The following is a 7,803-nucleotide window of genomic DNA, read 5'->3' as shown; positions in this document are numbered from 1 at the left end:
CCAGTCACGTTCTTGTTGTCAGTTTCTATCCAGATCGCCTGAGTGAATGTCTGGGGGTATAGGCACCTCGGAATGATTGTGTTAAGCCAGCACCAAGTCTCTTTCCCGCCTACCTTCACTCTTTTCTCTACAATAAGGCTTTCAACTAGATCATGGTTGTATGGCGGTGAAGCATCGGTGTTGAACACTGATGTCATGTTGTCGATGATGATGATTCTTACTGGGAATCATCAACAGTGCGCACCAGCGGTGAGTTTCGTACCCGCGGCCTCTGAGCCAGTAGTGTGAACAGTTGACCGTGCGCAAGAGAGCGGCTGATGAGCAGTGTGACTAACTCTCACTGGGACAAGATAAAGCGACGCTCATCCTTCAACCATCACTTCTAATGTAATACCGTTTCCGGCTTTGGGTAGTCGGAGGCAACTGATCCACAGGTCGCCACAACCACTGACCTGCACATGAAAGTGTGTTACAAGTTCCCATAACGATTCAGGCACATTTCTGGCATACCTTTTGAGACCTCCTCACGCCATGTTTTGAGCATCAGCGATACGAAAGTAGATTCTGGTTCCAAAACACTGAAATGAGTAGGTATCGTGACCTCCTGCCTCGAGGTTATCCTAATGTGTGATCTACGGTTTCGACACCGTGAAACGAGGTCAGTTTAGTGTGATCCGGCCTGAGGACCGGCTACCATTTTGACGGTGATACTACTGATGGGGGAGACATGCGAGCAGTATGTTTTCTTGTGAACTCGCTTCGCATCTCTTGAAAAGTGACATCTATTGCTGAATTTGTGGAATCGTTTTGTAGGATTTGCTTGCAATTGAGTAACAGTCAATGAATATCCAGAAAAGTTCAGGAAGACGCGTCCAAGGGAAGGTGGATATTCAGTTTTTGTAAACAAGATGCATATGAAAGTTTTGCTTCCCTGTCCAATACTCTGTAACTGTTGATTTGGCATTTTCTAATAGATGACTCCGCACTAAAGGCCTTCCTTTTCACCATCTGATAGTTGGGGTTTTCATCGTGTGCCGACGTCTCCGCAACCTGACTGTTTGTATGTGTGATCCGAACCGTAGCGTGGTTTGCTGACACCCGTTTCCGCTTCTGTCTGTCTGATCGAACGAAGCCGGTGCACCATGAGGTTCGCCCTGAGTCTCGCGTGCAGGTAACCTGAAGCCGGTGTAAATCCCAGGGAATGAGACCGAGTAGGGGCAGTTCTTATCTCACCATATTGCACAATTGGTGGTCCATACTTGTCAAGGGTGAACGGTTAAGATCCACAATGCATGTGCACGGTGGCCCACGTCGCCCGTAAGATCTACTCAATTTATGAACATATGGCTCACTACTACTCAGCTTGGTCTGTCCACTTTTAGCTCCGTTTTAGGCTTAACACGTGGGATTTCTCACAGTGTTATTGCAGGTCACGTGGGACGAAAATGAATACACCAAGGTAGAATTAAACACAATGAAATAGAATGCGATAAAGCGCAGTAAAACAGATTACAATAAGTTATGATACGATGCAGCGGAGTATGAAGGCCATTACCAGCAAACTCAGCTGGGCTGGTCATTGCCCTCTTCCTGGATGGGGACCCCGAGACGGGCCATATCAATGGTTAGAGACATTGTCAGACATGGCCCAGTCGCGCCCTTAATGGCGCTCGTGCATCCAAGCTATTGTCTTCAGTGCATAGCTCTCTTCCCAATCCCCCCACTTAGCAGTCCACTGGCAGTGCCGTATTTACGCACCGAGTTATCACCTCCCGCCTCTAACGCCCAGCTATCTACCCCACCTCCCCGAATCATCGGTGAACGAAACTGTGGCAGCCACAACCACTGTACGATGAGTACGCGGTTATTACAGCTGACAATGATGATGATGCATACCAAGTAGAGAGCAAGGGACAACCGCGGAAGTTGCGGCGGTGATGCTCGCCCGGACAACAGCGAGCGCGCTATCTACTACCCACAACTACGCTCGTATACACGGGCTTCCAGAGTGACATAATCTCGGTCAAAATGCCACTTTCAAAATCTCGGTTTCCTTTTGACTCACGTTTTGCTCAGTCTTGTTGAGCCTGTCTGAGAGGTGTGTGCTATGAGGTGTAGAGGTTCATCTGAAGTTACGAAGAAGGAACTCGTAGGAAGCACATCCCTTAGCGTCCGTGTGTGATCAGCACGCGACAGGCCAACCCGGAAATGAATGTCATCCGAACATAAGGTTTGTTCAATAAAAGACCCTATCTGACCTTGACCTGTTGTTAATGTTTCTCTGGACTGCTGTCCGTTCGTCCGATAAACGGACTGTACGGTGGAAAGCCAATCTTTTGCATACACGTTCCTTCCAACCTGGTAACTCGTTGACGTGACTTTCGTGTCAGAAGCGAAACGTTGCCCAGAAACAGATAAGTCCACCGACTGTTTGGCAAGCCTTTTTGAAATCATAGGGACACTGTTCTCTCTCTCTCCTGATTCTCATCATCGACCCAACCACTATGTGTTGTACGGTTACAGTGCTGCCTTCCAGGGAGAACGGAAGTCCTAATTTGGTTGCCTAGTTACGACGATTTAGACGCCATCAACGTCATTAGCTCTATACGAGAGTGTACAATCTGGAATAAGATCTCCATAATTCAACTGGGGTGACTGGAAACATTTGTCCCTTGAAGCTTACATCGTACAAAGTTCACAGTACTCAAAATTGTGATCAACGTTACTTTGTTTGATACGAAGCGCTCCCTTTTTGCGTGTATGTTTGATGGATGAGCACATTTTGACCTCGGGACGCATAGTAAGTACACCAGTGTTACCGGACTAAAATATCGGTGAGAAGATAGTTTATCTTATTCTTGGGTTTACAATATTCTGGTCGTAGAAAAGCTTTAAGAGTCGGTTGGCCTGGCAACAGGGCAGGTCGCAAAGAAAGCACCGAGGTACTGGGCCGTTCCTCAGGACTGGAGAGCAGCATGACATCAGTGTTCACTATCGGTGCTTCGCTGCCGTACAACCATGATCTAGTTGAAAGCCTTATTGTGAACAAAAGGATAAAGGTAGATGGGGAAGAGACTTAGTGCAAGCCCACCACAATCATTCCGAACTGCCTACACCTCTTGACATTAACTCAGGCAATCTGGATAGAAACTGACAACAAGATCGCCACTGACATCGGTTGGCAGCCATATCTTGTAGTGTCTCCAACCAGGCACAGTGGGGATCGCGCGGTTCCCATCCTGGAAGGCGAGTAGCACCGACAGCACCCAAGCGTTTCGTGATCACCTTCATACTCCTCTGCCAAGTCAAGAGTTGGCCACCTCTCTGTTTGCGCCACTCTGAGTTGGGCATGGAAAATAGCACTCTCTTCGGCAAACGATGGTTCGGCACGCGTAAAACATGTCCTGACCAACGCAGCTTCTGGTACTGGACACATTCTTCACTGGAAGTACCCGTTACACAACCGAAAACACGCTTTCTAACTGCCTCATTACGGATTCGCCGACACCAACCCAAACGTGCTATGATTCTGAGACGACGATTGCCGAACACCTGAAAACAACGCATCCTCGCTGCTCGAACAGGCCAGGCTTCACAGCCATACAACAAAACAGCCCGTACTGTAGCTTGGTACACACGTTCCTTGAGACTCAGGGTTGCACCACTTTGACGCCATAGGTGTCTCAAATTAGCAAACGTAACCCGACCTTGCGGATTCATGCGTTGACCTCATCTGTTACACTACATTTGGAACTGATTCAACTTCCAAGATACGTAAAACGCCCCACCTATCCTACCAACCAGGCATGTTCCTTCACTAGTCATCGAATTCACTCGAAAAAGGGTGAACTGTCATCTGCTACTCATTCTACACATAGATAATTTCAAATCTCGTTTCCGGGACAATTATTTGGCGCTTGGTGTCCGAACCAACAAAGCGTAGTTTGAAGGAGAGCACTCTCAATAAGATAGGGATTTTGTGTGGCCACTCTTCAGAGGGAGTACTTTAGGCTTGGGCTATTGATCAGTTTCAGCTGACCACAGACTACTCTAAAAGTCGACTACTCAAAATCCCAACCCATTTTCCTGACAAACTTGGATTGAAAGCTCTGCTAAAATTCAGTTCGGCCCAAACACAGGAGTTGGATACCGTCTTATTTGAGTAAGAGCGGGAGCGAGATGGCCCAAGTGGTTGGAGCGTGAATTTACTGACCGGAAGATCCGTGGTTCGAACCCGACCTTTGCCTCTCGACTTCCCCTGTCTAGGCTTCGGCAACCTAGCAGTATCCTAGCCCTTGTGCAACCTTCGGGTGGCGTGGCGATTAAGCACCGAAAGGGTGCTACAGCTGAACGATTTTTTTCTCTCAAAACCACAGCGTCTTACAGACTGATGATGATGGTGACTCAGGCTATGTTCTTTTAGGATTCAATGCGTACTGGAACCGATCACCATACACGTTTCTGTGATGCATCGCAAGACATCGTACGATCCCACCTCTTGAATTTCCTGACGGTTTCACATCTCCTGTGCTTCGCACTTCCCTAGGTTTACAAATCAACCTTGCAACTGTCGATCGTACAATCGATGGGCGTTCGGCACATTTCTTGTGGAAATAGAGCATTGTACCGCCGAGCTTGGCAAAACGTTTCGTTCCCAAACAAATCGGTGCCTACCGATGATGACTGTCCCTGGTTGGATCATGTTCTGTTCACCCCCAAATTACGGAACTACCACTGTACGCAGATTCTGCTTTATCGATCGCACTGCGCGCGAGCACCGTTCAATTTTGGCATTTCGATGTATGCTGAATCATACTCGTCATCATACTCAAATCATATTCTGATTCGAGTTGCTGAGGTTGAAAACAGCTGTACACTACTCTGGTTGACCAAGGTGTAACACTCACGCGCCTGCTGGTGAAGTACTCTGAGCTAAAAGTTTTAACTTCTGATAGAAACCTTTGTGACCACGTGGCTTGCTTTCAAACCGAAAAATATCCAGCCTTTTCTGTGAAGGTCGCGATGAACTTTTGGTTAAAGTGCACTTCATAGAAAGTTGTGATACAGTTCAAAAAGAAATTGAATTAAACTTCGAACGGTATTTTCCTCTTCGGTGTCCTAACGCCCAATCTTTCTCTGCCCATCATTGCTACTCACAAGGTTGCTGAAATAGTTTCTTTGGCCCCTTCACGCGAGCCCAGCACCCGACCTTATATCGGTCATATTCCCCACTTGACACCTGGTCTTTCTTTGACCAAATCTCCGCTCCACTTTCCATCCAACCACACTGGAGCTGCACGGCTGAAAGCGAAACGCGACATTCTCTGTCTTATTGATCCTCGATGTATGTCTAGCGCGCTGGTTGCCACCTGGCAACCAATCGGTACAGCTCACGTGCCATTGATCGGCCTATTTGTTCAAACCGCTATTGGTTGTCGGATTGTTTCACCTTGACGGTTTTGTTCCGCTATCGCGTTCACGCGCAATTTGCAGTCTGGACCTACACAGGATTTTGTTTCCATACGAAAGATCGTGAAATCATGAGCGGCCGTGGCAAAGGTGGTAAATCTCGTGCGAAGGCCAAAACACGATCGGCCAGAGCTGGTTTACAATTCCCGGTAGGACGTGTGCATCGATTGTTACGCAAAGGTAACTATGCCGAACGCGTTGGTGCTGGAGCCCCGGTCTACCTGGCCGCAGTCCTGGAATATTTGGCTGCCGAAGTGCTCGAGTTGGCCGGAAACGCTGCCAGAGACAACAAGAAAACCCGCATCATTCCGCGTCACCTGCAGCTGGCGATCCGCAACGATGAGGAACTGAATAAATTGCTCGGAGGTGTTACGATTGCCCAAGGTGGTGTGCTACCCAACATCCAATCTGTTTTGTTGCCGAAAAAGGCCGAGAAACCAAAGGCATAGGTGAATACCGTGCCGGCGTCGGTGTGCACGACGAAGGTGTGAGTTACTCTTGGCTATACACCTACATGTTTGTTTCACCCATCCATTTTTTGCCTCGGTGTCCCTTGTGTTTGTAAATATGCATCGGTCAATAAAATCTCATCTTATTCTTAGCTGCTTGCCCCCATCCATTCATCCGGTTGGTTGTCGTCCTTGAGCGGTACTCACTGAGTGGTAATCGTAGGCAGGAGAGATAAATAGGCCAACATGTGCGGCGATCGTAGTACAGAAGGAGGTGTTGCCGATCCTATGCTTTTGCGTTTTCTCATGGAGTCCATATGCTCATTAGCAATAACCCCTCCGTCTCTGCGTAAACCGTTATCATAAGAACGCGCGGGTGTCCGGTGGTTCAACCTTCGATGTATCAGATGGCAGACAGCCAACATGTCTTTTTTAAATATTTGACGGTCTATCCGTTGCTGTTTTCTCCAACGCGTAGATGAGCAAATGATCGATTTCTCCGTTCCGTGAAACTTCCACAATCAACCTTGAGCTGCCCACATTCCATAGCCTCATGCTCCACCCCACGGTAACGTTGTAGAGCCACCCGTGTTTTCGTCGTGACCACTCTTTGCGGATGGAATGAAATGATTGTTGATCAATAGGTGACAAATCCTATCGGAAATCGATTGTTTTGTTTGATTAGCCTGAAAAAACCAGAAAGTGATAAACAGACGCTAAAAATTTGTGACTATCTCAATGTGTCATCTCATCCAGAAGAATTTTCGTACTTGAAGTGATGATATCTTGGCCTAAGGCTCTCCATTCTCGTTCTGCGGCCCCATCAACCCAGTTCTTAGGTGTATCTTGGTACCTTGTTGCACCAATGTACTTTACAGGATACCAATCAAGGTTAGCCAACACCCAACAAAGAGTACATCTTGACACACCAGGCACACTTATTTTGATTTCAACGAGGGACTCGTATGAATCCCAGATGAATCTCTCGTCTATGAGATTCTTCAACTGAATGCACTGCATACAGGCTGCCTCGTACTCCTGTTGGTACGATATTTGAGATATCGCGATACATGTATAGACGTAATGCACTACTCATAAGGTTGCTGAAAACTCTTTGACAGCCCACAACCGGTTTCGTTCTTCTTGGGGCTCATCAGGTAGGCGCAGTCCTCGAGTTTTCGTCACTTTGACGGGAACTTTTGACACAAAAGTTCACCGACTTGAAGTGGATTTAAGTCACCCACCATTCCCCCAACTAAGTTGTCGCGGTACTTACAAGCCCACACAGACAGAAAAAATTTACCAATGGTAGCCAGTGTTAATCGTCGATCGAAGCACCTCGAACTGGAAGATCAAGCAACCAAACCCGATCAAAAATAATTCGAACTTCCCCCAATCCGTCAGCCGTCAGATTTAGGCACCCACACTAACCGACAAAGCCCTTTAACTGACATTCAACATTGATCCAGTGTGCCAACCTGAGGAGGTTTTACTGATTGGTTCTCCGTCTGTCTTGAAACCTGGCCAACTCGGTGACCTGCTCACCTGGCCTGATGGAGCTCTTGTGTCAAAGGCGAAGTATTGCCCAGTTGAAAACTACAGATTGTTTATCAAGGTCTTCCGAAACAAATCAATTCTACTGGATTGAATCGGATTTTTCTGTAAGTTTCTCGTGGGATATATTTTCCAGCCGACTGCCAAAACAATGTATTTACTGTAAGAACAAACTCCCCCCTCTTAGCCGTCCGGGTTACCATGTGGAATCGTTACGATACGTCTCGGGCACCACCAGCCTCTTAGTGTCCCGTGGAGCAATGCAAAATACATTGATATCTCGCACAAGAGAACAACTTCCTTCGGTCCTAACGTTTTCCCCTGCAGAGAA

This window comes from Opisthorchis viverrini (assembly GCF_000715545.1).
Source record: "Opisthorchis viverrini unplaced genomic scaffold opera_v5_113, whole genome shotgun sequence".
Lineage (NCBI taxonomy): Eukaryota > Metazoa > Platyhelminthes > Trematoda > Opisthorchiida > Opisthorchiidae > Opisthorchis > Opisthorchis viverrini.
Note: the sequence above shows the minus strand (reverse complement) of the source record.